This window comes from Schistocerca piceifrons, chromosome 3 (assembly GCF_021461385.2).
Source record: "Schistocerca piceifrons isolate TAMUIC-IGC-003096 chromosome 3, iqSchPice1.1, whole genome shotgun sequence".
Taxonomy (NCBI): domain Eukaryota; kingdom Metazoa; phylum Arthropoda; class Insecta; order Orthoptera; family Acrididae; genus Schistocerca; species Schistocerca piceifrons.
This window is the reverse complement of record NC_060140.1, coordinates 303,623,016-303,633,761: the sequence shown is the minus strand read 5'-3', so window position 1 is coordinate 303,633,761 and position 10,746 is coordinate 303,623,016.

The window sequence follows — 10,746 nt, the reverse complement described above, 5'->3', positions numbered from 1 at the left end:
GGGATAAAAACAAGACCTCCAAGTTCTTTGGAAGCTCTGACAGAAGTTGCAGCTGTTCTGGAGGCTGGACTATCATTGAGAAAAGCAGAGAAAAGTTCTGACGTTTCACGAGCCACTCTACATATATTTAGAAAATCCCAATTATGCTTCTTGCAGCAGTTGTGCAGTTAGTTGGGTGTCTAGTCATGAGCAGCCTCGAATTGAGTGAAGAAAGGTGGAGCTTCAGTTTGATACATTGCAGAATGCAAGCATGCCTCTACCTTGGGAAGAAAACGGCAAATAGGTAAACAAAGAACATCGGTTTCAAAAAATTCCACGGACGACTAAACCTAAGAAAGCCTGAAGCAACGAGCTATATCTTATTTAACAACTTTTAATAGGTACAATATTGCAATGTGCTTCAATATTTTAAAATCAATATTAGAAAAGTACCTTTAAAGATGGAAAGGATGAAAACTAATAAGAAAATTACAGATGTTAAGTATCAAAAAAAGTCTTGATCACAATTTATTTATTACGGTGACCGGTTTCGACCACTACTGTGGTCATCTTCGGACCAATGAGTAAGAACCTCCTACGCGTGGAAGATCAGTTGTGAGTAGTGATCTTCCAGCAGTAGGAGGTTCTTACTCATTGGTCTGAAGATGACCACAGCAGTGGTCGAAACCGATCACCGTAAATAAATAAATTGTGATCAAGACTGTTTTAGATAGTAAATATTTGTACCACATTGATCACTGCTCTCTCCCATAATGTATTCAAAAGTAAAATTACAGATGACTCTGCCTCTGACAGTGACTCCAGCCCAGTCGATTTGTGTGAAGATAGCAAAGCCAGGCAGAAGAAAATAAAGCAGATGATAAATCATTAGCTGAGGCCCAATGTTACGGATAGGACTACAGTCTGGACTACGGCTTTCTGTGAAATTTGAAAAAAAAGAAAGTGAACTGAAAACCGCTGCATGAAGGAGACAAAAATGGTTCAAATGGCTCTGAGCACTATGGGACTTAACATCTGTGGCCATCAGTCCCCTAGAACTTAGAACTACTTAAACCTAACTAACCTAAGGACATCACACACATTCGTGCCCGAGGCAAGATTCGAACCTGCGACCGTAGCGGTCACGTGGTTCCAGACTAAAGCTCGTAGAACCGCACGGCTACACCGGCCGGCATTAAGGAGACATACGGTGTATCCACAGGAAATGTGGCACGTAAAAATGTCTTGATCTCTCCATTGAAAACATTCCGGAACATTACCCCATTCGCAAAGTATAGGATATTGAACGGGTAATTCATTACGTAATGGGAGATGAAAATCATGGGGAACTGAATGCGGTTGTAGAAGAGTGAGTAGAAGGAAGTATTAAGGGAGAAAATGAGCTTGGTAGTAGGAATGAGAGAGGAGACAGATTATTATAGTTCTCCAATAAATTTCAAATGGTACTAGCGAATACTCTGATGAAGAATCGCTGGAGGAGGAGGAGTAGGAAGAAGAGGAGGAGGAATTTTACTCAGAAAATTTCCGGGTATATGGGAAGTTTTTCGTTTGATTACATCGTGGTCAAGCACAGATACCGAAGTCAGATACTGGATTGTAAGGTGTACCCACAGCAGATATAGACTCAGATCACAATTTAGTGATTATAAAGAGTACACTGAAGTTTAAGAGACTAGTCAGGAAGAATCATTGCACCAAAAAAGGGATACGGAAGCACTAAGGAATGAAGAGATAAGTTTATAGTTTTCTGAGGCTGTAAATACTGCGATAAGGAACAACTCAGTAGGCAGTTCAGTTGAGGAGGAATGGACATCTCTAAAAAGGACAATCACAGAAGCTAGAGAGAAAAACGTAGCTACAAGGAACGAAAATGCGAATAAGTCTTGGGTAACAGAAAAAATCTAGGATCTGGTCGACGAAACAAGGAATTATAAAAATATTCAGCGAAATTAAAGAATACAGAGACACAAGTCACTTAGAAATTAAATAGAAATTGCTGGGACACTACCGCGAAATGGCTGCACGAAAAATGTGAAGAAATCGACAAAGCAGTCATGGTCGGAAGGACTGACTCAGCATACAGGAACGTGAAAATAATCTTCGCAAAAATTAAAGGCGAGGCTGGTAATAATAAGAGTGCAATGCGAATTCCAATGTTAAATGCAGAGGAGAGAGCGATTAGGTGAAAGGCATACACTGAAGGCCTCTGTGAAAAATAGGAGTCAAGGGATAGAGGATCCGCTACTAGAATTTAAAAGAGCTTTAGAAGCTTAGAATCAAATAAAGCAGAAGGGATAAATAACATTCCATCGGAATTTCTAAAATCGTTTGGGGAAGTGGCAACGAAACTACTACTCGTGTTGGAATATAGAATGTATGAAACTGGTTATGTACCATCATACTTCCGGAAAAACATCATTTTCGGAATTCTGAAGACTGCAAGAATCGACAAGTGCTAGAATTATCTCACTAACAACTCAACAGCCCATGCATCCAAGTTGCTGACAGGAATAATATGCAGAAGAATGGAAAAGAAAGTTGAGGATCTGTTAGACGACGATCACTTTGGCTTTAGGGAGGGTGAAGCCACCAGGGAGGCAGCTCTAACGTTGTGGTTGATAATGGAAGCAAGACTGAGGAAAAACAAAGACACATTTGTAGGATTTGTTGACCTGGAAAAAGCTTTCGACAGTGTTAAACGGAGCAAAATGAACGAAATTCTGAGAAAAATGGGTAAGCTGTAGGAAAAGACGGGTGATATACAATGGGTAGAGGAACAAATACGGAACAATGAGAGTGGAAGATCAAGAACGAAGTTCGGGGGTTAGAAAGGATGTAAGATAGGGAAGTCGTCTTTTGCCTCTACTGTTCAATCTGTGCATCGAAGAAGCAATGACGCAAATAAAAGGAAGGCTGGAGAGTGGGACTAAAATTCAAGGTGCAATGTTATCCATGATAAGATTTTCTGAAGACATTGCTATCGCCAGTAAAAGTGAAGAAGAATTACAGGATTTGTTGTATGGAATGAACAGTCTAATAAGTGCAGAGTATAGACTAAGAGTAACTCGATGGAAGACTAAAGTAATGAAAAGTAGCAGAAACGAGAACACCGAGAAACTAGGACATAAAAAGGAGATTAGTGCTGGCAAAATGGGCATTACTGAACAAGAGAAGTCTACTAGTATCTAATACAGGCCTTAAGTTGAGGAAGAAATTTCTGAGAATGTATATTTGGAGCACAGCATTGTCTGGTAGTGAGATATGGACCATGGGAAAACCGGAACAGAAGATAACTGAAGCATTCGAGATGTGGTGCTACAGAAGAATGCCGAAAATTGGGTGGAATGATAAAGTAGGGAATGAGGAGGTTCTCCGAGAAATCTGTGAGGAAAGGGACGAACGAAACGAAACGAGTAAGTTTTTTCGCTACTATGATTGGGGAGCACATGAAATTAAAAAAATGCAAAGGAACCAATCAGAAATAAAAAAACATAATTTATAAAGACAGACACAAATTATTCACCAAAGGACTATGATGACTGACTGGGGAACGTCTCAGTGTAGACACCGGCTTTTGCTCACTTGCTATTCATTTCACCTGGAATAGTGGGAGACCGCGTGTGGATGGGCCAGGTGGAACGGCTTCGCCGTGTCCGAGCGCCCGACAAACTTAGCGGGCACTGGGAGCTATGCTACAATCGCATTACACTTTTGTCATATTGCGCTATTCGTTCTAGTGGTTGGAATGTACGAGTATGATCTGGTGTTTGCTAACACTGGTTTGCACGAACGCATATTTATTAATATATTCAAGAACATTACATCACGGAGCAAATAAGACTGCTCCCTTGACAATTTTGGACATGAACCATTTCCACGCCGCTGGCCGGAGTGGCCGAGCGGCTCTAGGCGCTACAGTCTGGAACCGCGCGACCGCTACGGTCGCACGTTCGAATCCTGCCTAAGGCGCGGATGTGTGTGATGTCCTTAGGTTAGTTAGGTCTAAGTAGTTCTAAGTTCTAGGGGACTGATGACCACTCCAGTTAGTGCTCAGAGCCATTTTTGAACCATTTCCACGCCATGAACAAGTGGCGTTTATTTTTCTCCATTAACAAAACTGGCTATGAATTACATCCTTGGCGTGAACCACTGGCACATGTTTTGCTCCCTTAACAAAACTGGACATCAACCATTTCCACGGCGTGAACAGGTTGGACATGTTATACTGTATGTACTTTTCAAGAGAATACAATAAAAATATAAAAAATCGGTAGAGGGAGAGAGAGAAAACGAAACCACGGGAACCAATGACGACTAAACGACGTCTTTCCTTGCAGAACAACGCGCAAGCTCTTGTTGGCGTCAATGGCAATCAGATATTGTTCGGAAATTGTGGAAGCATTGATAAATATAGCACTATAAATAAAAAGGGCCTATATCATCTACAACTTAAGGAGTACCAAAGCATGCAGACATAGAAATATTTTACCACCTGCTTTGTGAATTAAAGACGTGAGCAGATAATAAAGATTTTAAAAATAAATTGCGATCATTTCTACTTCGTTTATTCTATTCCACAGATGAATTTCTGAAAAGACAGGGTGTATGTGCTTTGGATACACGTGCTAAATTTTGTTGCAGATTAATATTAAAACCAAATATGTAATTATGTAAATATGCAGCATGCCTCGTTTTTTCTTAAAGAAAATGTTTACGATTATCAAACCTACTGTCAAGTTCCACTTCATAGCGAGTTATCCCAAATATGACCCATAGAATACGAACAATAAACCTTTTGGAAATCAGTATTTGTGTTGTTCAAAGCCGGCTTAAATCACTGTAAGCCGGTAAGCCCTTAGTATCGAGAGAGAGACAAAATTTGCTAATGGATCAGGTCGACAGGTGACACTATTTTACCATTTTTTTTCAAAATCACATTGATGTCCTATAACGAAAATACGTTCCTACAGAATACTCAACCTGATGTGCGACTCGAATATTTATTTTCCAAAGCCAGGGCTTAACTCCACACAGCAATTCCTGTCATCCTTAGGAGTGCGTAATACGAACCACTAAGATTTACGTTAAACACAGTAACACAGTGGCTAATATTAGTCAGAACTTGGACAGGCAATTAAAAGCTGCAAGAATATCCCGTCAAATCACGACTTAACTTGGTGCAAGGACTTGTAAGCTGTTCTTAACGTAGAGAAATGAGAAACTGTGTACCAGGGGCGGTGGCAAGAGTGGGGGGGGGGGGGGGGGGGGGGTTTGGGGGCTATAGCCCTCTCCATGGAGTGGCATATTACACTGGATAAAATGACTTTAGAAATCAGCAAATATATTTCTCCAACAGATTCAATCATTTTTTAAATAATTATGTAGCAATATAGGTTACAATACATTTAAAACACAGTTTAACAAAAATTGAGTCGCAAATAGCTTGCTATCTAAACCAATAAATATCATTTAGCTTAAAATAGGCGTCATATTATTTATTAAAACACATTTTTTACCCTGGACTCCAAAACAGTTACCATAATCAACTTTAAGCAACACTTAAATTTTACCAATTTGTCGGTAGAGGACTCCAACGCTCCTTTTATTAAGCGATATTCCATTCCCCAAACCCCGACCCTCATTAGCCCTCCCCCCCCCCCCCCCCTTGACCGACTACTAGAATCGCCCTTGCTGTGTACACGAAACGTAAGGTCGTGGTATTCCTTGACTACGGTACTGCTCAGTCACAAATGGAGTCACTCATGCCATAAAAATATTCGGTATACGAACTGCAACTACCATATTAACTCCTAGTCGCAGTTAAGGCAAATGGTATTCGACGACTCATTGTTGGATACTAGGAAACAAGAGTTCGCCCAAAAAAGAGATTACATATAATACACGTGCACGACTTTTACCTTAATACTGCTCCAGAGTACGGGAACTGATTTAGGGTGGATTAACAATGGACATTGAACGTATAGAAAGAAGGGCGTTGAGAATGGTCACAGGCTTGCTTGACTGGCTATAGACTATAACAGAATTGTACATCTCGAAATAACTTGCTCAGAAAACTTCGAGGAGAACCCTTCAGAAGCAACAAACACTTTCAGGAACCCCGTGGACATTGTCCAGACAAAATTAGGTAAATAAGAGCTCATCAGAGGTGCTGCAGACTCTCTCTCTCCTTGTTCCACAGATGAATGAGATGTGAAGAAATTTCAATAAATCGTACCAACAGTCAATACACATTATGGTCATTAACCGAATAGGTAATAGGTGTTGTCACTTTCAGACTGAACCTTTCACACTCAAATAACAGAACCTAGGACAGCTATAGGATAAAAAGACGTTACAAATGTATCCAACAACTGGTCTTATGTAATCACATCTGTCCACGCTAGGACTGGCGTTATTCTGCAGTTTATTGAATAAATTTTTTAGTCCGAAAATAATCTTTCTGAACTGGAAGACGAAACGTCCGGTCGTCGTTAAACGCGGGTAACGTGATAAAGTCTTGCTCTGAAGTCAAATATTAAGAATTATAGAGTAATAAGGGAGAGATTCAATATTCTGCAGGGTAGACGGGCTGCTCGAAAATGGTCGCAATGATAAGTCCACACACAGTCAGAGAAATACCAGGTGATACTGTAAATCCCAACTGTGATTTGGTTAACTGGCACTTGTCTCACAGTCAAGGAATACCTCTCGGAAACCTAAATAAGAAATGGGGGCTTCGTAGCTTGTTTAAATTTACACTGACGGAAAAAGAATCGCATCATCAAGAAGTAATTAATGTAGAGTAATGAAATTTCAGAAATACATTTGTCTAAGTAACGTATTTAAGTGAATTAGATTGCAAAATCACAGGTTAATGGAAGGGCAAATGTGAAATGCTGGAAATTAACAACCAGTGTAACCGCCAGAATGTTGAATGCAAGGATTCAAACGTACGTTCATTGTGTTGCACAGATACCGGATATCAGTTTGAGGGACGGAGTTCCATGCTTGTTGCACTTGGTCCGGTCAGTAAAGGGACAGAAAATTCTGTTTGTGGATGACGCTGCAGTTGTCGTCCGATGATGTCCCGTATGTGCACGATTAGACACAGATCTGGTGATTCAGCATGCCAAGACAAGATGTCGACACTCTGTAGAGCATCTATGAGAGCGTATATGTGTAGAGCGGCATGTGGGAGAGCGTTATCCTGTTGAAAAACACCCCCTGTAAATCTGTTAACGAATAGTACCACAACGAGTCAAATCACCAGACTGACGTACAGATTTGCAGTCATTATGAATGCGATAACCACGAGAGTGCTCCTGCTGTCATAAGAAATCGCACCCCAGACCATAACTTCAGGCACAGGTCCAGTCAGAATAGAAGGCAGACAATTTGTTGGCAGGCCTCCCCAACTGCCTTCCTGATAACACACGGCGATCACTGGCGCCGAGGCAGAACCAGCTTTCATCGCAAAACACAACAGACCTCCATCCTTTCGCCCAGTGACCTCTCGCTTGACACTAGTGAAGTCGCAAATGGCGGTGGGGTGGCGTCAGTGGAATGCGCGCTACAGGGAGACTGGCTGGAAGCTCACCTTGAAGTAACTTTGTAACAATTCACTGCGACACTGTGGTGCCCACAGCTGCTCAGGTTGCTGACTCAGATGGAGTACAATGCGGCTCAGTTATACGCCGTACACGATGGTCTTCCGTCTCGGTAGTGACACGTAGCCATCCAGAGTCCGGCCTTCTTGAGACCGCACATTCTCTTGTCCACAACTGCCCGTAATCGTATACGGAGGGTACATTCCTACCAAGTCTGTCTGCAGTATCACGGAAGAAACATCCAGCTTCTCGTAGGCCTATCTCACGACCTCGTTCAAACTGAGTGAAGTGATGGTAATGGCGACTTTGTCGCCTTAACGGCATTCTTGACTAAAATCAACTCACCGCCTCCAGTGTCATAGGTAACTAACGATCACGATCGTTACAGCGTGTAATTAATGCAAACCTGATTTGCATACCTATAGTGGCGCTATTAACGCCATGCTCATGCCACTGTCGCCAAATGTGAATAGACATCACCTTTCAGATGTTGAAACACGCCTATGAAGTACCGTTCACGGCGCGCAACTTCTCTTTGATGTTACGACTTTTTTTTCCGTCAGTGTATTTCTTGGATAACGCATGCTCTTCCCGACAGACTGTCTTCTGCAGGTCTCTGTATGACTACTGTAGTTTATATTGATTTATACCCACTTACTGTTGTGAAGCCTTGTCTCCCTCTCTACATTTTATTTATCACAACACTTTGCGCTATTACAAAATTAACTGTTTCTTGGCCCAACCTATAAATCAATCCCATCTTTTAACGTAATTGTGCCGCAGTTATATTCTCGACCAACAATCTATCATCCATTGATTAATTATATGGACGACCCTTCTCATCATCAGGATGCTTTGTAACACCATATTTGAAAAATTTCCAGTATCTCCTTGTCCGAAATGTCTACATCTCACTCGCGTCCAAGGCTATAATTGAGTAAAATGCCTCCAGAAATGGCTAGTTAACAGACTGCCAATTATGGCAATTTGTGTGTACAAAGTTAAATTTCACCGTAGGTCTCCAGAGAAGCGGATTCCTGCAACTAGCAGGCATTTCACAACACTGTAGTTTTTTTATTAGTGCTTATGCGTTTTCCGTTTATAGCTCTGTAAAAATATTAGCTCCCTAAGGTTCGATTGTTTCACCAGCTCATGACGATAGACTCAAGTGAGTCGGAATCGCTATTGATGGAACTTTTTCCCCGAAATATGCATCGGAATTTTAAAAAATTAGACACAGACAATTAATTCACTGTTATTAATAACGTATACACTGATGGAAATGGGTAGTCCTGAAGCACGAAGACGTTGATAGAACGCTGCCAAACGAATATTTCAGTATTTCCAAATCTGTGGAATAAGTTGACTACGACTTTGGCTTTATGCAAGCTTGTCGTCGTTACCAAAAAAAGCTATTCCTATTGCTACAGGGTGCCGCTTATTTCATTGCTGTGTTTGGGATGTGTTTTCAGGACCATGGGAGGTGTAGAGTGGGTATAGGGGTAACATTGAAAGATCGCTTTGTACTTCATTTATTTCCCGATGACCACATCGGTGGTCGCTGCCTTGGTGCAGTCAGTGTCTCACAGGTAGTTTGTGAGGTGCATATCTTGGGTGCTCGAGGCAGTGCAAAAGCATACGGCAGCGCCAGCGTCGTTGCTGAGCGAGTCCCATAGTAAGGCCAGATCCAGGGGCTGGGTGCATCGCTCGTTGAGAATAGACCAAAGCGTGTAGGCTGAGATGAGCTCAGGAACCATGGATGGCAGGCACTAAATGCCCTTGTACCAGCAGATGTTTCAGAGCACCGAATGAAAAGTATGTTATATCGCTGAGTAGAGTAGGAGCACAGATCACTGAACATTACTGCTCGGCGTAGGCTAGTGCTGACTAACCGTGCAGTTGACCAATCACTGGCCAGGAAACAACACCGGTAAAAGAAAAAGCAAAAGAACACCGTCCGAACAGGCCTAGAAGGCCCAACGGTACTAACCAGCCGCCTTGTCATCCTCATCCCTTAATCGTCACTGGATGCGGATAGGGAGGGGCATGCGGTGAGCATGACACTCTAACAGCCCTTGCAAGTTTCCGTGAATGGTGCTGCTTCTTCTCAATCAAGCAGCTCCTCAGTTGCTCTCAAAACGGCTGAGCACACGCCGCTTGCCAACAAAAAGCGCCCAACTTCGATGCTGTAACGGGAACCGGTCTTACCATTGGGATAAAACCGTAGGATAACGCTAATACAATGTTGAATAATTTTACCGCCTCCCCCTGGCTGGGTGTGGCGAGATGGCTGCCTGCCGTAATGTACTATGCTGTGGAAACGACGATCTATGCTACACCATGCAGCAACACGACACGTCACCGACAGCAAATCATAGCGTTACTGGTTGTCTGGAAGCCTGACGACTGATTTGCCTAGCGTCATTACAGTGTGCGGCTGTAGAATTACTCATCTGCTTATACCTTGCCTGATTGCGAAGGATCACTTTCTTCTTGGATTAAACACTACGGACTACGAATGGTGTGCATACATAGAGTGTGCCTAATATTACCGCAGTTTGTCAGGTGGAGATCGCAACACAGGACGCTCACAGGACGTGCACGTGAAGCTACTGCCATCTCCCGGACTTTGAAAAAAGTCGTATCATTGGTGTGCACGACGTGGGGGCTTCATACCGACAAGTCACAGAGACAGATGTAATTGCTGTGTCCACAGCGTCTTCGTTCAATGCAACCCACGCTCCCTGCACATCTAAGCGGGAGTCGTTATCTTGAAACCTCCGATCAACGAGCCACCGGCCAGCTCGGTCTTTCATCGCCGCTGCCTCCCACGGGTCACTCTACGCATATGCGCAACTACAGGACGCTGAATTCACATGACCTCAGTGCCTGTTACTCTGATCTGCCTGCCCGTCATTTTAAGCAGCTGCACTTAGAGCTTTGCCCCCATACTCAGTGGATTTTAGACTCATTCAACACTAGTATGAAAGGTATCAGTGAGGAAAGCCGTAGACATAGTAAGACGCTGCTAAGTATTACCATGAAGGTGTAGTCAAAAGTAATTTACCCGAATCTTTTATGATACACGTCTTAAAGGTTTTTAAGTAAAGTAAACGTTATTAATATTCTGCGATTGTAG